The 18970-nt window shown below is 38.3% G+C and overlaps 1 long non-coding RNA gene, 2 other non-coding genes and 1 pseudogene across 3 annotated transcripts; 3 read left to right on the forward strand and 1 right to left on the reverse strand.

Moving 5' to 3' along the window:
• Nucleotides 1–18970, forward strand: part of LOC145575372 (uncharacterized) — a 290973-nt pseudogene that overhangs the window by 168377 nt on the left and 103626 nt on the right.
• Nucleotides 2015–2121, forward strand: LOC145577192 (small nucleolar RNA R71). Its single transcript, XR_014098666.1, has one exon. It is a non-coding gene; the product is annotated as a small nucleolar RNA R71 (small nucleolar RNA).
• LOC145577193 (small nucleolar RNA R71) lies at nucleotides 3484–3590 on the forward strand. Its single transcript, XR_014098667.1, has one exon. It is a non-coding gene; the product is annotated as a small nucleolar RNA R71 (small nucleolar RNA).
• Nucleotides 15861–18108, reverse strand: LOC145576492 (uncharacterized). Its single transcript, XR_014098405.1, has 3 exons — nucleotides 17818–18108; nucleotides 16370–16419; nucleotides 15861–16222 (listed from the first exon to the last, which is right to left on the reverse strand). It is a non-coding gene; the product is annotated as an uncharacterized LOC145576492 (long non-coding RNA).

Raw genomic sequence — 18970 nt, forward strand, 5'->3', positions numbered from 1 at the left:
GGATCCTCATAGGCTTGAACTGGTGGGTCTTTGCTTTTGTTCGATTGAGAACCCTTTTTGACCATTGGTTGCCTCGATTTATCACTTTGTTGAGCTATTACAACACGATCTGGTGGAACTCTCACTATAGACTCAGTTTCCGCAACTTGTGTACTTATTTCCACTTTCTCATCTTTAAAACCAAGACCTTCACAGTATAAGGCTCTCTCTATTGCGTCCACTTCCTCTTTCCATCGGGTAGTTGTACCTGTAGAAGATGCAACACACGATACCGCCTCCAAGGGATCTTTAACAAAAGCTTAGGGCTTATTAGAACAATTACCAACCACATCAATTTTATAACACTTCTCCTCTAGCATGGGGCTTTTAGGGGTATTATTCAGGTTAAAAACAATTTTATCATCCCCTACTGATAGTGTCAATTTACCACATTTTACATCAATAATTGCTTCCGTAGTATTAAGGAAGGGTCTACCCAAAATGATTGGGGTTTGTAAATCCTCATCCATATCAAGAACAACAAAATCAACAGGTATATAAAATTTTCCTACTCTAACAGGGACATCCTCTAAAATACCTAGGGGGTATTTAGAAGAACGATCGGCCATTTGCAGAGTAATGTTAGTAGACTTTAATTTACCCATTTTTAGCTTTGAACACACAGATAATGGCATGACACTAACACTAGCACCCAAATCACATAATGCATTATCAATCATTAGATTGCCAATATGGCAAGGGATAGAAAAACTACCAGGATCTTTTAGTTTGGGTGGAGATTTATTTTGTAGTACGGCACTACATTCTGCAGTAAAAGCGACAGTCTCTACCTCATTAATAGACCTTTTCCTAGTCAATATTTCTTTCATGAATTTTGCATATGCAGGTATTTGCGTGATTAATTCTGTAAAGGGAACTGTTACCTGCAAATCCTTCACCATGTCAAGGAACTTACCAAACTGCTTATCCACCTTGGTTTTCAAATGTCGATTTGGGAATGGTAGTTTGATAATTGGTTGTTGCACATCATTACTCCTGTCTTGAGTTACAACCTTCCATGGAGTTTTACCCTGCAATGTAACATCAGAAATATTAGTACTACCCTTTAGCCCTGCAGGGCTAAGATTAATATCCCTTGGTATAAAGGAATCAGGATTAGCAATTTCTGTTGAAACAGGTTCATCTTCTTTGGGCATAGGAGGCCCATCATAGTGTGAACCACTCCTGAGGGTAATTGCAAACGCCTGATGGTAGGGCTCCTTGTGGGCGAACCTGAAGAGCAGCGGCTAACTGTGCAATTTGAGTGTCTATGACCTTATTGTGGGCTATAATCGAGTCAATTTGTAAGTCTATACTCTCCATATGCTTCTGCATACTAGTTAACATCGCTCTAATTTCTGATAAAGCTGGGTCAGAAGGTGGTGAAGGAGTTTGTGGTTGGTTTTTCTGGCCAGTATTGGGATGGTAATATTTCTGTTGCGGTGGTGGTGCTAGTTGTTGTGGTTGTTGTGGAGGGGGAGGTGTGAGATTTTGCACATTAGTACTCTTGTAGGAAAGATAAGGATGGTTCCGATACCCGGGATTATAGGTGTTGGAGTATGGGTTATTTTGCTTGATGGACTGAAAAGCGTTAACCTGCTCCAAGGAACTCCTACACTCATGTTCCCAATGACCTACAATTCCACAATTTTCACAGAAAGCATCATTAGCATTATTATCAATTGCAGAAACATTAGCTATTTTAGAATTAGCAGTAGTAAGGTTATCCAGTTTCTGACAAATAGAGGTTAATTGAGATTGCAAAAAGGATACAGAATCGACGTGGTGTTTTCCCTTGTTTGCAAAACCTCTAGGATTCCCATATTGGGAATTATGGATCGCCATATCTTCAATAACCTGACCTGCATCATCAACATTGAGGTTCATAAACCTCCCATTAGCTGCAGAATCCAAAATTGCTCTAGAAGAATTTCTGATCCCATTGTAGAAAGCTTGTATCAACTGCCACTGTGCTAAGTTATGATGAGGGCACTCTCTCTGAAGGTCTTTGAATCTCTCCCAAGCTTCATATAGTGACTCATCTAGCTCTTGGGCGAAATTTTGAATTGCGCTTCTCAATAGAGCTGTTTTCTCTGCAGGGTAATACTTGTTATAAAAATTCAAAACAAGAGTCTCCCAATTAGTAATGCCAAGTGCAGTTCTATTTAAACCATTAAACCACAGTTTAGCTTTTCCACATAAAGAGAAAGGAAAGAGAATCTCCCTTATTTGGTCTTGCGTGACCCAACTTGCCTTATAGTGTTACAATATTGACAGTAGTCAGCAATGTGTAGATTTGGGTCTTCACCCTTAGCTCCACTAAATTGCTTCCTTTTTATCATCGTGATGAACTGGGGCTTGATCTCAAATTGAACTCCCTCGAGATCTGGCGTAGGAGAAAGGTGGGGAAAATGCGCCAAAGATGGCTGAGAATAGTCGCTGAGCTTTTTAGGTGGAATTTCTCCCATCTCTAATTCTGATTCTGAAGAAGTGTCTGGATCAATAGAATCAGATGAAGGGTCTCTAGGAATTTCACCACCAGAACTCGCCAGTATTTGACTGTATAAATTCTTTTGCCTATGGAAAGAGCGCTCGATCTCAAGATCGAATGGAATGTAGCCTGATCTGGAACACCTGGGCATAAACAAAGAACTAAACAACAAATATGAGAACTTTCCCAAAGAACTTATGTTCTCCGGGACGAAGGAAAATAATCTAGACTACAAAAACAATTAGAAATAAAAAATATAACCGTTTCCCCGGCAACGGCGCCAAATTTTGACAGGCTAAAGTCGTATCGCCTAATAAAAAGTAATTACCTAAGTCCTCTAACTAAAGTAGATAGGGAAGTAGGGTCGAATCCACAGCGAAACTAGTCTTTCTATTCCTAATTAATTAATAGCAATCTAAATTATTAGTAACAATTTGTTGTGATTTAAAGATTATACTACGAAGAATATAAGTAGGGAGAATAAAATAAGAGGAATCAATGAATTAAAGACCTAGGGCATAGGTTCACCAATAAATAATATTCCAGGGTAAAACATAATAACCAATCATCAATGCATCAATTAACCAGATAATAAAGGGCTTTCGCTACGTATTACAATCACAGAATTAATCTACCGGTATTAAATCTCATCTCTCGAATCTCGACTTAACCATTTATAGATTAACCTGCCTATTGAAACTAGACCTAAACATCAATTCTCATATCTCGAATCTGGAATCAATTTTGTCAAACTCATGCATAAAATATCAGGCCTAATCTAGTCACAGAGCATTAAATCAATCAATAGGAAATTAATATAGCATTGATAATTAACCTGACCTGCATCATCAACATTGAGGTTCATAAACCTCCCATTAGCTGCATAATCCAAAATTGCTCTAGAAGAATTTCTGATCCCATTGTAGAAAGCTTGTATCAACTGCCACTGTGCTAAGTTATGATGAGGGCACTCTCTCTGAAGGTCTTTGAATCTCTCCCAAGCTTCATATAGTGACTCATCTAGCTCTTGGGCGAAATTTTGAATTGCGCTTCTCAATAGAGCTGTTTTCTCTGCAGGGTAATACTTGTTATAAAAATTCAAAACAAGAGTCTCCCAATTAGTAATGCCAAGTGCAGTTCTATTTAAACCATTAAACCACAGTTTAGCTTTTCCACATAAAGAGAAAGGAAAGAGAATCTCCCTTATTTGGTCTTGCGTGACCCAACTTGCCTTATAGTGTTACAATATTGACAGTAGTCAGCAATGTGTAGATTTGGGTCTTCACCCTTAGCTCCACTAAATTGCTTCCTTTTTATCATCGTGATGAACTGGGACTTGATCTCAAATTGAACTCCCTCGAGATCTGGCGTAGGAGAAAGGTGGGGAAAATGCGCCAAAGATGGCTGAGAATAGTCGCTGAGCTTTTTAGGTGGAATTTCTCCCATCTCTAATTCTGATTCTGAAGAAGTGTCTGGATCAATAGAATCAGATGAAGGGTCTCTAGGAATTTCACCACCAGAACTCGCCAGTATTTGACTGTATAAATTCTTTTGCCTATGGAAAGAGCGCTCGATCTCAAGATCGAATGGAATGTAGCCTGATCTGGAACACCTGGGCATAAACAAAGAACTAAACAACAAATATGAGAACTGTCCCAAAGAACTTATGTTCTCCGGGACGAAGGAAAATAATCTAGACTACAAAAACAATTAGAAATAAAAAATATAACCGTTTCCCCGGCAACGGCGCCAAATTTTGACAGGCTAAAGTCGTATCGCCTAATAAAAAGTAATTACCTAAGTCCTCTAACTAAAGTAGATAGGGAAGTAGGGTCGAATCCACAGCGAAACTAGTATTTCTATTCCTAATTAATTAATAGCAATCTAAATTATTAGTAACAATTTGTTGTGATTTAAAGATTATACTACGAAGAATATAAGTAGGGAGAATAAAATAAGAGGAATCAATGAATTAAAGACCTAGGGCATAGGTTCACCAATAAATAATATTCCAGGGTAAAACATAATAACCAATCATCAATGCATCAATTAACCAGATACTAAAGGGCTTTCGCTACGTATTACAATCACAGAATTAATCTACCGGTATTAAATCTCATCTCTCGAATCTCGACTTAACCATTTATAGATTAACCTGCCTATTGAAACTAGATCTAAACATCAATTCTCATATCTCGAATCTCGAATCAATTTTGTCAAACTCATGCATAAAAGATCAGGCCTAAATTAAGACCGGGCGCCCGACCGGGCGTGCCTTTTTGATCGGGCGAAAGGCTGCTGCGATATAAGTCTTCTTTGCCCGATCGGGCGCGCCATCGGGCGGACCATCGGGCGAACCATCTGGCGGACCACCGGGCGGACCATCGAGCGGACACCCTTGGGCCGCTTGGACTCCTCGTTTAGGCTCGTAACTTGGCCCAAACCAAATATCCTCTTTGGGGCTTTAATCATTCGGTCCAAATGCCTCGTCTTCACACAAGTCGAGCCCTTATTCACCGATTTGATTACTCTAACCGATCTTGGGCTACGAAAGATGGACGTGCTCCTCCAATGCTCGTAGTTGCTCCATAAAATCCCGGGAAAGTACTCTAAAGGTGTAATTTCCTACAAAACTCAACCAAAACTACGAAAACACTAGAAAACACATATTAGTAATAAAAGTGGCTCTAAAGAGCCAAAAACACTACTAATAATGACCAAGGGACGGGGGTAAAATACTACATAAACTAGACATATCAATAAACAATTCAATTCAAAATCCATTTGCAATAAGCAATTCATTTATCATCAACCAAGCATAACTCAAGATCACCCAATCATGGGTAATAACCAAATCAAATTCTCCCACATTGATGGGAGAGATTTTCACACTTATGATTTTCCCTATAAATACCCAAGTTGGGGTATTGGAAAAATCACTTGAGTAAGAGTTGAAAAAGGCATCACTAGTAGTAAAAACCTTTGAACTCAAGAGTTGAAAAAGGCATCACCATTGTGAAAACCTTTGAACTCAATTACTCGGTTTTCGGTCGGGCCTTGCTAACTCCAAGGCATTGGACCTAGTCGGTGTTCGAGTTGTGGTTGGACTTTCGTTGGAGGTCGTCGTATTTTTGAGGCTAGCTTTCGAAGTAAAAGCCCCTCGAGGTCGGGTGAAGCACGCGTCAAAGTTATAATTATTATCTTAATCTTGTCATTAAGTTAATTATGTTTATGGTTTTATTTATTGCGAGTGCGGTCTTGGTTTTGGGTTTGTTTCCGCGGTGAGTCGGACTCACCAAACCCCAACAGCGGTATCAGAGCCTCGCTCGTTTATTTTAAAATCATATTATTTTTCAAGGTGTTTTATAGCTTAATTTTTTAGTTTTAAGATGTTAATTAGATTAGTAGCTCATTTTATCCATTTTAACCTCATATTAGAGCTGACTTCAGCTCCCGAACCCATATTTTGACCTAAAAATAGTGAATTTTGGGTGGAAAAGGCATTCTGGATATGGTTTTACCCTTATAGGACTCTGTGTTCAGCTAAAAAACGACCAGAAATGCACTTTTCGAGGGATTTTTCGTTTTGACGAAAAATTTTAAGTCTTTCTAACCTTGAAAATTAATTGCATATTTATGGTGGTTATGTAATTGGTTCAATACATATTTTATATGCAATTTTAAACCTCTTTAGGCATGATTACTTGGTAGTAATTTGTGTTTGAAAGCATGGTTTTATTTTTCACATAATTACAAATTAATTGCATTAAGTGTGAAATTGTTGTTCTTTGAGGCTTCTAAGTACTAAAGATTCAATCTTTAATTATGTTAAGTGATTGAAACTTTAAAGTTACTAAATTTTATGAATTTTTGTTGAACTTTGTTGATTTAATCATTTTAAGTTGATTGGAATCATAAAGTTTGAATCTTGTGATAGAAATTTGTTTATCTTCATATTGGAAGATATAATTTTTCAAGGATTCACAAATATTAAAGTTGGAATCTTTATTGAACTTATGTTCATTTTTTTCCAAACTCCCTTTTATTTTGTCAAAATCTCAAGATTAATTTAAATTGATTAAATTAATAGTGAGAAATTGCCTTATTTTGTTGCACCAAGTTAAACCAATTTTATTAAAGAATGGTTCTTGGAAATAATATTGGTTATATGCACTTGGATGAATTTTATTTGAGTTAGACTTGTTTAATTTTCAATTGTTTGCTCATTAAAATTAGTTCTAAAATTAATTTAGAATTAATAAATTGTCACGCGAAATTTGGGATTGAAATCCCGAGGCTATGGCACGCAAATCGAGGCAAAAGCCTCCCTTGGCTAGCCGGGCTACATAGCAGCCCGCATGTGGCTGCCAAAGGGACTGCTCGATGGTTGCGTGCAACCTTGTGCATGGCATGTGCGCCCAGCCACAGCAGCAACGTAGCAGCCCCAGCCAAGTAGCAGCATGCTGCGGCTGTGCTACGTGCGTGCGTGCTGCTGCCGTAGCGCAGCACATGGCTGCTGTGGTGCGGTAGGGTGTGCGAGCATTTCGAGTGCGTGGCTTAGTGCGGCAGGGGTGTGCGTGTGGGCTGTGCTGCGAGCTTGCGACATGGTGCGCATAGCTAGCAAGCTTGTGCGGCCTCGTGGCTTGTGTTCTTGCATGCGCCGTAGAAGAGTCGACGCGTATGCGGTATTCTAAGCTATGGGTGTGACGCTTAGCATGGGTCACGGCTATGCGCACCTCCCCTTAATTAGCACATATACCCCGGTTTTAAGGCGATGTTATTTTGCATTTTAGCCGTTTATTTATTTTAATTAATCTTGTGTATTTTAATTAAAATTTTGGAGGCTAGGCCTCGGTTGTGAGCGGCGTTGGCAAAATTTAATTTTGGCAAATTTTAGGCTTAATTAATTGGATTAATTAAGTTGGATGCGGAATTTAGTGGGAGCTTCAAATATTAATTGCGCTTATTTACATAATTGGTTAAAACAACTTTGACTAGTTTTAATTAGGAGTGTTAATTGGATTAACCACCTAGATTAGTTACTAGTTATCGCGTGTTTATGCATTGTTACTTGTTTTATCGTTGTAAAATGCATGGGCCATTCACAAATAGTGAATGGATGAATGGAATATATGTTCTCTCACAGGTTTAATTAAAAATGACAACTAGTGGGGCCCGATTAAGATAGAAAATACGGACTGCGATCCGTGATGTATATTTGTAAATCTAAATACGGTCTGCGTACCGTTGAGTATTTTTGTATGTTAATATTTAGATTAGTCCTAATCGTAGATACTAGTAGTTGCATAATTTTGGTCAAGTCTTGAAGATGGAGGTTCTTGGAAGACAAAGCCATGAAGTTGCAAAAGAAGACCTTTTGAAGACTTGAAGAATTCAAGGGGTCATGCTAGTTGCCAAATATGCATCAAATTCTTATGCTTTACATATTTATGATCATTTATATGAATTATATGTTAGATGCATGTTTAGGATTTCGAATGTTGTGATGATTAATTAAGTTCACTTAAATCAACCAACATAGAAACCCTAGGTCCCTAAAATATTGAGTAAAATTGCCATTCCAAAACAACACTTATCGACCAATTGAGAGTAGTGATAGGCTACGCCAAAGCGAAGCATCACTACTACTCCCTAGACTCATAAGGCATACCGGGTATGCAAGTTGGTTTTGGTTGTACTCAACTATATGAATGATGGAGTCCTAACATGTCGTGGCAAAGTGAATAAATTGTTGAGAGAGCATTAGATGCGACAATTTATTCAACCAAGAGTGGCTTGGATCCATTAGCAAAGCGTTGCTTACCTTGGGAAATTGAGTGCTAAGACAAGCCAAAGCATGCTTAGTCACTCTTTGTTTCCTTGGATCTTGGAATCGACTTATTTTCACAAAAATAGGGACAATTTTATGTGTAAATAAGACGTTAAATAAGTTTGAAATATGCATGAATTAAATTCAATGTTATTTAAGTATTATGAATGGTTTTTCACTAAAATTCTTTCAATTGTAGAATCATGTCTTCAAGTAACTCAAACAACCAGTTTTCATTACGCTCAATTCTCGATAAGGAGAAGTTGAGTGGGCCAAATTTTCTTGATTGGAAAAGAAATTTGCGAATTGTTCTCATGAATATGTCCTTGATGTGGAAATGCCCGATGCTCCTAATGAGGAGGTGACTCAGGCTGCCCTAAACCAATGGCAAAGTGCCAATCGGGATATCAAATGCATCATGTTGGCCACCATGTCTCCTAAGCTTCAAAAGACTTTCTTTGAGAAGGAGACGGCTTTTGAGATCATTTCTGAGCTGCAGAATATGTTCCAAGAGCAGGCCCGAACTGAGAGGTTTGAAACCCACAGACAGATCCTTGAGATTAAGCTCAAGAGAGGAGAGTCAGTCAGCCCACATGTACTTAAGATGATAGGATTATTTGAGAACATGGGAAGGCTTGATGGAGGGTATTCAACCGAGATGGAAATTGACATCATTCTCCACTCGCCGCACAAAGGCTATGATCAGTTCAAGATGAACTATAATATGCACAGCATGGAAACCCTCATTGAGCTTCATGGTATGTTGAAGCAAGCCGAGCAAATGCTCAAGGATGAGGGAAAACATGATATGCTCATGGTAAAAAAGGGCAAGTCGTTCAAACGCACGGGCAAAAAGAAGAAAGGCTTTAAGGGGAAAGGTAAGAAGAACTTTCCGCCTAAGCCGAAAGCTACCAAGGACAACAAGGGAAAGAAGGTAGCATCTTCTAAATCTGATTCCGAATGCTTCTATTGTAAGAAAAAGGGACATTGGAAGAGAGATTGCCTCAAATTCAAGGAAGATAAGAAGAACGAAACCGCTGCTTCTGAATCAGGTATATTCGTTATAGACTTAAACTTCACTAGCTCAACATCATGGGTATTAGATACCGGATGTAGCTCACACCTTTGTTCCAATTCTCAGGGTCTAAGGAACGTTAGGAAGCTAGCGAAGGGAGAGGTTGAACTTCGGATCGGCAATGGAGCCAGAATTGCAGCCGTATCCGTAGGAACTCTCAGTTTGTCTTTGCCCTCTAGGCTTGTTTTGGAACTTGAAAGTTGTTACTATGTTCCCAACATTAACAAAAACATTATTTCAATTTCGGCATTGGACGCCAAAGGTTTTGAATTCCGAGTAAAAGACAATGAATATTCGTTTTATCTCGATAATGTTTTATATGGTATTGCACATTCTGAAAATGGTCTTTATGTGCTTTCTTTAGACAAACAAGTTTATAATGTGAATTATACCACCAAAAGAGCTAAGACCATGGAGTCAAATCTAACTTACTTGTGGCATTGTCGTCTTGGCCACATTAACATCAAACGCATCAAGAAGCTTCTACAAGAATGCGTTCTTGACTCTTTCGATTTAGAATCTTTTGAGAATTACGAAGGATGTTTATTAGGCAAGATGATTAAGCAACCATTCTCCAAGTTGGGAGAAAAGGGCCGGTGACTTATTGGGCCTAATACATACCGATGTATGTAGACCAATGATTTCCGCCACAAGAAATGGACATTGATATTTCATCACCTTCACAGACGATTATAGTAGATATGGCTATGTGTACTTCATGTCGCATAAATCTGAATCGTTTGACAAGTTCAAAGAATTTCAGAGTGAAGTGGAAAATCAGCTTGGCAAGAAAATCAAAGCCCTTCAATCGGAATCAGGTAGTGAATACTTGAGCCAAGAATTCGATGACCATCTGAAAGATCATGGCATACTTTCAGAACTGACACCTCCGGGAAATCCACAATGGAACGGAGTATCCAAACGGAGAAATCGAACCTTGTTAGACATGGTACGATCGACCATGGGTCTTAGTAATCTTCCTATCTCTTTCTAGGGACACGCACTTTTAACTGCGGCACTAACATTGAACCGTGCTCCATCAAAAGCTGTTGAAAAGACTCCATACGAGTTATGGACAAAGAAACCTCCTAGGTTGTCTTTTCTAAAGATATGGGGATGCGAAGCATATGTCAAGAAATTGATTTTTGACAAACTTCATCCTAAATCTGATAAGGTTTACTTTGTGGGCTACCCAAAAGAAACCAAAGGGTATTACTTCTACAACAAATCGGAGAACAAAGTGTTTGTTGCTCGCGATGGTGTCTTTTTGGAGAAGGAACACCTTTCCAAAATGACAAGTGGGAGGAAAATCGAACTCGACGAAGTTCGTGAGGATGAGCAATAAAGTCAAAATGACAGTCAAAGTGCTCAAACAGCATCTGCTGACAAAAGTCAAAGTGATCAAAATATGCAAAGTCGAACCGACAATGCAAATGCTCAGTCTATTACCCTACGTAGGTCTCAAAGGCCGAGATCTCAACCTGATAGATATCTTGGTTTAGTATTAACCGAGAATCAGGACATCCTGATCATGGTTGGAGATGAACCGACAACCTACAAGCAAGCGATGGCAAGCACCGACTCTGCTAAATGGCAAGCACCGACTCTGCTGAATGGCAAGAGGCCATGAGATCTGAAATAGATTCCATGTTTGAAAATCAAGTTTGGGACTTGGTTGACTTACCTGAAGGTTACACACCTATCGGATGTAAGTGGATTTTCAAATTGAAAACCGACAAAGATGGGAATGTATTCATTTACAAAGCTAGATTGGTAGCAAAAGGTTATAGACAAGTTCATGGTATTGATTACGGTGAAACCTTTTCTCCAGTTGCAATGCTTAAATCCGTTCGGATCCTCCTAGCGATTGCTGCATATTACAACTATAAAATATGGCAAATGGACATCAAAACCGCCTTCCTAAATGGTATTTTGGAAGAAACTGTGTATATGACACAACCTGAAGGTTTTGTCGACCAAAACAACGCTGGAAAGGTATGCAAGCTTAAGAAGTCCATTTATGGATTAAAGCAAGCAAGCAGAAATTGGAATCTGCGATTCGATGAAGCCATCAATAAGTTTGGTTTTATCAAGAATCCAGATGAATCTTGTGTTTACAAGAAGGTCAGTGGGAGTGACATCGCCTTCCTAGTCTTATATGTCGATGACATATTACTCATTGGAAACAGTATTCCGTTATTAGAGTTTGTAAAGGCTTGGCTCGGAAAATGTTTTTCAATGAAAGACTTGGGAGAGGCTCAGTACATACTAGGCATCAAGATCTATAAGGATAGATCGAAAAGGATGATAGGATTGAGTCAAAGTACTTATATTGATAAGGTACTAACTCGATTCGGCATGGAAGGAGCCAAGAGAGGCCAGCTACCCATGTCGCATGGCATAACCCTAAGCAAGAATCAGTGTCCAAAGACACCCGATGAGCGAGAAAGGATGAATCAGATTCCATATGCTTAGCTTATTGGATCGATCATGTATGCCATGATATGTACTAGGCCAGATGTATCGTATGCCTTGAGCGCTACGAGCCGATACCAATCAGACCCAGGAGAGGCGCATTGGACTGCGGCCAAGAATATCCTAAAGTACCTGAAAGGAACAAGGATAAATTCCTGGTCTATGGTGGCAGAGATGAATTAGTTGTTGAGGGTTATACTGACACAAGCTTCCAGACAGACAGAGACGACTTCAAGTCACAATTTGGATACATATTTTGTCTCAATGGAGGAGCGTTTAGTTGGAAGAGTACTAAGCAAAGTACAACTGCAGATTCTACAACTGAAGCCGAATACTTGGCAGCATCTGAGGCAGCTAAGGATGCAGTTTGGATTCGCAAGTTCATTGGTGAACTTGATGTTGTACCCTCCATTGAGGGACTAATAGACCACTATTGTGCTAACAATGGAGCTATTGCTCAGGCCAGAGAGCCAAGAGAACATAAGAAGGTCAAACATGTCAAGCGACGGTTTCACATGATTCGGGAATGGAAATCAGAAGGTGAAATCAGAATTTGTAAAGTTGGAACGGATGACAATGTAGCTGATCCACTTACTAAACCTTTGCCTCAAGTGAAGCACAACAAGCACGTTGAGGCAATGGGAATCAGGCACATCGAAGATTGGCTTTGATTTCTTTATTTTAGTGTTTTAATTAATTTTGGACAATTTTAATGTAAAGCACTATGATGAACCATTCAGTTTTGGAGTAATTAAAATTTTCATGCGATTTAAATCACTCCATTGGCTATTTAATTGTGGTTTAGAATTAAATAATGAGTCCATTCGATTCATGGAATATTCAAAATAGGGTATCAAGACCAGTCTTGGTAAGGAAACACCTATTAAGTGAACATTGAATATTATAATCGAAAATTATCCCTAATCGAGGTCATTTAAACGATGGACGATTAATGACCATTTGAGATTAGTGTGTAGTTTGATTTATAGCACCGTTTCTTGTGCTACAAGGACATGATCGTCATAAATCAATTGCACAGGTATTGGTTAGAATCATACTGGATCGACCTATGAGAATACTTTAAGAGATTAAAAATATAATCATAAGTATACTTCTCATTATTGCTATCGGAACCTTTTTTCCTCGACCATGAGTATTGTGAGCTTTCTTGTTTGAGTACTAGTCCGCTTTGATGATTGTCAAACGTCTTCCGTAACAAGGGATTATAACGGCATCACTCGGGCGGCTAGGTCCTCTCAGTAAGAGAAGCTACATTACAAGACTGGAAATGTCCTCCTATTAAATATAGGGAAGATGAATTTGTTGTTTACAAGGCCTCTCGTAGAGCGAGACTGTAAAAATGCATGGCCGTGCTCGGATGGATTTTAGAAATCATTTGTTTATTGACAGTCGGACTCGGAATCAAGAAACACTTCTAGACGTAATAAGGATGACAAATTAATCTTATCTTATAGTTCATGAAGAGGCATTAAGTGACATAGGAAAAGGGCTATACACTAAAAGCACACTTATCCGGAAGGACAAGTGGGAGATTAAAAGGAATAGTGTCCTTCGAACAAGTGTATTATTCCGATAGGGGGTTCGGAATTATTAGAAAGCTAATTTTTCAGTGAGGTCAAGTGATCGGAATGCCTGGGTTGAGGCCGCTTCCGATCAGTAATATTAATGAATAATTAATATTACAGCTTAATCTTGACTGAACCCTTCGGGTCACACCCAAGCAACTAACGAGCCGAAGTGACGAATTAATTAGGAATTAATTAATAAGTTGACCGAGTAATTAATATTTAGACGTCGGAAATTCGAGCTTGGAGCGTCGAAACCGAGCGTCGGAAGTCGAGTCGAAAATAGTAAAAGACGAGACGTGAAAATAATAATAAATCAACAAAGACCAAAATACCCCTAGCATCGGAATGCCCCAAGCAAACCGAGTGCTAGGGGCATATGGCCTAGCATGGTGGCTAGCATGCGCACCAAGACGAGCCTAGGCTGGCCGGTGCGTGCTAGCGCACCAATGCTAGCATTGCATTATTGGGCGCTGCCTTGTGCGTGCATTGGCTAGCAGCCATGCCGCAGCAGCAAGCCGTAGCAGCTAGCACGCTAGGCGCGCCAGCCCGTAGCAGCTAGCAGCAGCATGGCTGGGCCATTGCGTGCTGCCTAGCAAGCTGGGCCTCGGCCTAGCAGCCCGCAAGCAATGCATGGCTTACTGGCCGAAACATGGACAACAGCGCAAGGCATATGAGCTAACCTCTCATATGAGCTTGCCACTTTTTGATTTATTACTAGTTTGATTCTTAATTTTATTTTAGCTTTAAAATAAAATGGGAAAATCAAATTCTCCCACATTTATGGGAGAGCTTTTCACACTCATGATTTTCCCTATAAATACCCAAGTTGGGGTATTGGAAAAATCACTTGAGTAAGAGTTGAAAAAGGCATCACCATTGTGAAATCCTTTCAACTCAATTACTCGGGTTTCGGTCAGGCCTTGCTAACTCCAAGGCATTGGACCTAGTCGGTGTTCGAGTTGTGGTTGGACTTCCATTGGAGGTCGTCGTACTTTCGAGGCTAGCTTTCGAAGTAAGAGCCCCTCGAGGTCGGGCGAAGTACGCATCAAAGGTATAATTATTATCTTAATCTTGTCATTAAGTTAATTATGTTTATGGTTTTATTTATTGCGAGTGCGGTCTTGGTTTTGGGTTTGTTTCCGCGGTGAGTCGGACTCACCAAACCCCAACATTTCCAACATTCTCCATGTTTTCTGCTCGGACGAAGATAACCGCCTGCCTTTTTTACTTCCTCTTTTACTTTGCTTTGTTTTTCGATTTCATTTTTAAATCTGGCTTAACACTCGGCTTCGTCCGTTTCTCCTCATAAGGGGTCTAGAGTGGACGGGGATGAGTCTTCTCCCTCGTGGAGTGGGTCCATTTCTAGTGCGTACCAACTCAACTCCACCTATTCTCCTCTGTCCATGCAGTCACAATTGGCACGGACCATGCAGACGTACGATAAGTACGCTGCCAGAAATCCAGATGGTAGTCTGGTAAACCCAAGGGTTCCCTATGATCCGAGTAACATGGACAGGGAGACCGCAAACACTACCACAAACACAAACACAAATATCGCCACGGTCAGTGGCAGCGAATGCTCGGTGGTCGAAGTAACTGCCTCATTTAAAGAGCGCCAGAGGAGGCAAGGCGTCTCTTCTTCTAGGGAAGCGTCCGGGCATAGATCCTCGGCCTTCGCTTTCCTCAATTCGCCAACTCGGTCATAGATCCGGCCGAGTTGCAATCCTTGAAAGAACCTCAATTCTCTTCTCAGGAGGACGTTGGGGCATTTGCCCGAATTTCTGAACTACCCCCATCACAAACTACTAGGTCGGTTAGGCCTAGGACAGGCATAGTAATTGCTGAACCGGCTGACCTGCCTTCTCGAAGCGCTCCTCCTCCTAGAAATCAGGCGGACGCCAAGAGGAAGGATAAGGGCAAAGGGCCCTTGGTACCAGAAGGAGTCTCTATCTTCGAAGGCGGCCGGGGATCCAAGACTAGTACAAAAAATTCACTTGTAGAGGCAAGACATATTTGCCTCTAAAATTTGATAAGTAACCTCTAATGAAATTTTGAAGCAATAAATTGAGTCCCTCTAATAAGTCTGTTGCTAATTAATAGTTGCCTCTAAAGCCCTTTTATGAGGCAATGTAGTATGTTGCTTCTAAAAGCATATACATTTAGAAGCAACCACATCAGCCTTGCCTCAAAATATATTTAGAGGCAACTATAATCTTGCCTTTAATTTCATTTAGAGGCCATTCTTATATTGTTACTAATAACATTTAGAAGCACCTTGAACCATTTAGACGCACCTTGAAACTTTATTCTACAAGGTTTTAGGGGAACTTAAATAATCTCAATTGTTGCTTCCATAAGTTATAATGACAATTATTTTTATTTTTGTAAAGACAAAATACAAAAAAAGAAAAAAAAAATTAACAAAATATAGACAAAGATTTATAATGTACTAAATTTCATATAAAATTATTATTTGATTATTCAAATGTTATTAAATTAAAATATAAATACATGAATACAAGTCTTAACATTAAAAAAAAATAAAATGAGAGCTTTTGGTTGTTCTTTTATATCAGCACCATTGGAGACTTTAGTAATGCCATTGTAAATTGATATATAAAGAACCATATGGGCACAATTCTCATCTGCTACATGACCATTATTTGTAACTGTTGATTCTTTAACTTCGGAAGCATTGCACAATAACTTGGAAAATCATAGTCCTGTGTGCAACTCAAATTAACCAAGATTGATTAAGATCAAACTAATTTAAATGAACAACAAATCTTAACTACTTTTGTACACAATAATAAAATCTAAAGCTTAAATTGCATAGCAAAATGAGAGGAAAAATTAAAGCAACAACTAACCTGATGTCCATTTTAGGCTTTTCTTGCATGAATTGGTTTAGGATAAGAACCTAAAAATCAATAACACTTTTTATATGAAAATATAGACTAAATTACTTATAAAGTCACTTTGTATTGATTTATGTTAAATCTTTCATTAAGTTAAAGCCATTCTAACCTTAACTCTGTAACTCAACATTCAACACTAAGAAACAATAAATCAACAAAAAAGAGAATGTATAGGAATTTGGTGCCCAAAGGAAAGGTGACACATCACTCAAAACAGAGAAAAGAGTGATAGGCATAAATAGAACATCAAGATTGCTAAAATTATACCACCTATTTAAACTTACCATTGTAATTATGAAATATAAACTTCAATTTTTAACAAAGAACTAATCCGTAACATACAATCAAACTAGATATTTATGTTACTATCAAGGCATTTGCTTCATACTACTACACTCTATGGAGTACAAGAATTTACTCGCTCAAGAATGAATTGCTTACATTACAATTCTCTGGCATAACACAATGAAAAATATAAATATGCATCAGTCAACTATGAAAAGCCAATATAAATATCCTCATTTTTTAAGAAAATATTAATTCAGAAGTACTAAGGGCATGTTCTCTTCAGCTTATTTTCAGTTCAGTACAATTTAGTTCAGTTCAGCTCTAATAAGTTCAATTCAGTTCACTTCATTTCAGTTTTTAATTTCCTTTTCTCATAAAATATTCGGCTCGGCTCGGCTCGGCTCCAATAAGTTAAATTAAGTTCAGTTATCAGAATAGGCCCTAAATGAAGAAAAAAATACCTAAATGCAGGTATACTTAAATAAATAGACTAAATATTTGTATATGAGCTTATTACCCTGGTTTTAATTCCATACTCATGGCTTTCTTTCTCTTCACTAGTTATTATCTCCTTCCCCTTCATCTTGCATCTCTTGATTAACAAAATTACCACGTCTTTAAACTCAACTCTTTTAAAGATGTATCTTGCAGGGCAGATCAAACAAAAATCTTTCTTTAAGTATTTTATTTGTGCTTCTATAAAAAATTCAAGAAATAATTGATGAAGTGTAATTTTATGTGAAGGTGATAGAAAAGTAATACAGTAACAATTGCTGTTATTTATGATAAGCTGCAATGTCAAGTGATTACGATTAAAGGAAACACAGCCAAATTCAAGACACGTTTTTCAGGAAATTAACCTAATCTTACAAATGATGGCAATTCAACACCAAAAATACCTACAAAAATCATAGAAAATAGAATAATTAAAATTCAACTCCGCAAAACACAATTACAAAAATTGTAAAAATTACCAGAGCATTATTGATTCAACCTAAAGTGTAGTCATAAACAACAAAGATTCAAAACTAAACAATCAAATTCAACAAATAAAACCTCAAATATAACAATAAAGGGAGAACAAAAATAGAGAAAAGATCAAAGAAATGAACCTTATCAAGGGTAAAATTAGCAGTGAGAAGACGACCACAACAAGGGTAATCGTTAATTGGGGGATTTGGGAAAAATGAATGACAGAGAACCTGCTCTTCGCTCGCCAGAGATCCAGGTTGATCGTTACTTGCCGGAAGGCCGAAGGTTCTAGCCCCTTCTGGGTAGTCCACGGATCAGTCGACGGTGGGCGTTCATCAGCTCGTGAATTCTGCATAGTCTCTGACCCAAGTCTACTCCTTTCACTTTCTTTATTTTTTGTTTATTGTATTTTCTTTCTCACGCATTTTCCTTTTTTCACGTTTATCATTTTCCAAAAGCTATTTTTTTTTTTTTATTTAATACTCCCTTTGTATTATTAATTACTCCATTTCTCCTTCAAAAAAAAAAAAAAAAATTAGTTTCTCCATTTCTTTGGATACATAGTTGTACTCGTATCATTTTGTATTGAAAGTGGAGTTGGTTAAAAAGTATAAAAATGTGAAAAAGCAAAGTCCGTATAAGTTGTGAAAAGAGAGAATATAAAAAATATTAAAATATGATACAAAGTATGAATAGACCACTAGTGGGGAAAAAAATACTAAAATAATATTAAAAGATTTCAAAAAAGAAAATGAAGCAAGTAATAAAATACAGCTACAAAAGAAAAGTTGATTAAAGAATAAAATACAAAGGGAGTATTATCACTCTGTCACTAATTACTTACCTCATTTGACTTTTTACGTTTTTCAAAACATGTTTTACTTGAAATATATATATATATATATATATATATATATATATATATAATGTTAGGATAATATATAGTTTAAGCAAAAAGATAGTGAATTGCTCTATGTAACTTTATCAAAAACACACAAATTTTACTAATACAAAAAATAACTGAGCTGAGCAGGACACGGTGATGTCCTCAGAATTTGGGGCCGCCCCTCACCCTAATGAAGGGGAGGCGGAGAATTAAGAGGCCGAGGAGGGGGGCGAGGAAGCTAATGCGGACAATTTTAAAGATCCGTACACTTGTCCGGTTGGAGACACGACCTTGGGCTTCCTTAATGACGAGCTGGAGGAGTTCAAAAGTTTCCTCATGCTAGGGGAGAAGTATGAACTCAAGACGCCGAAGCACTTTCATTCTCTGGCCGCCTGGAAGAATGAGCG

The sequence above is a fragment of the Chenopodium album genome, chromosome 13, assembly GCF_948465745.1.
Source record: "Chenopodium album chromosome 13, dcCheAlbu1.1, whole genome shotgun sequence".
NCBI classification, from domain to species: Eukaryota; Viridiplantae; Streptophyta; class Magnoliopsida; order Caryophyllales; family Amaranthaceae; genus Chenopodium; species Chenopodium album.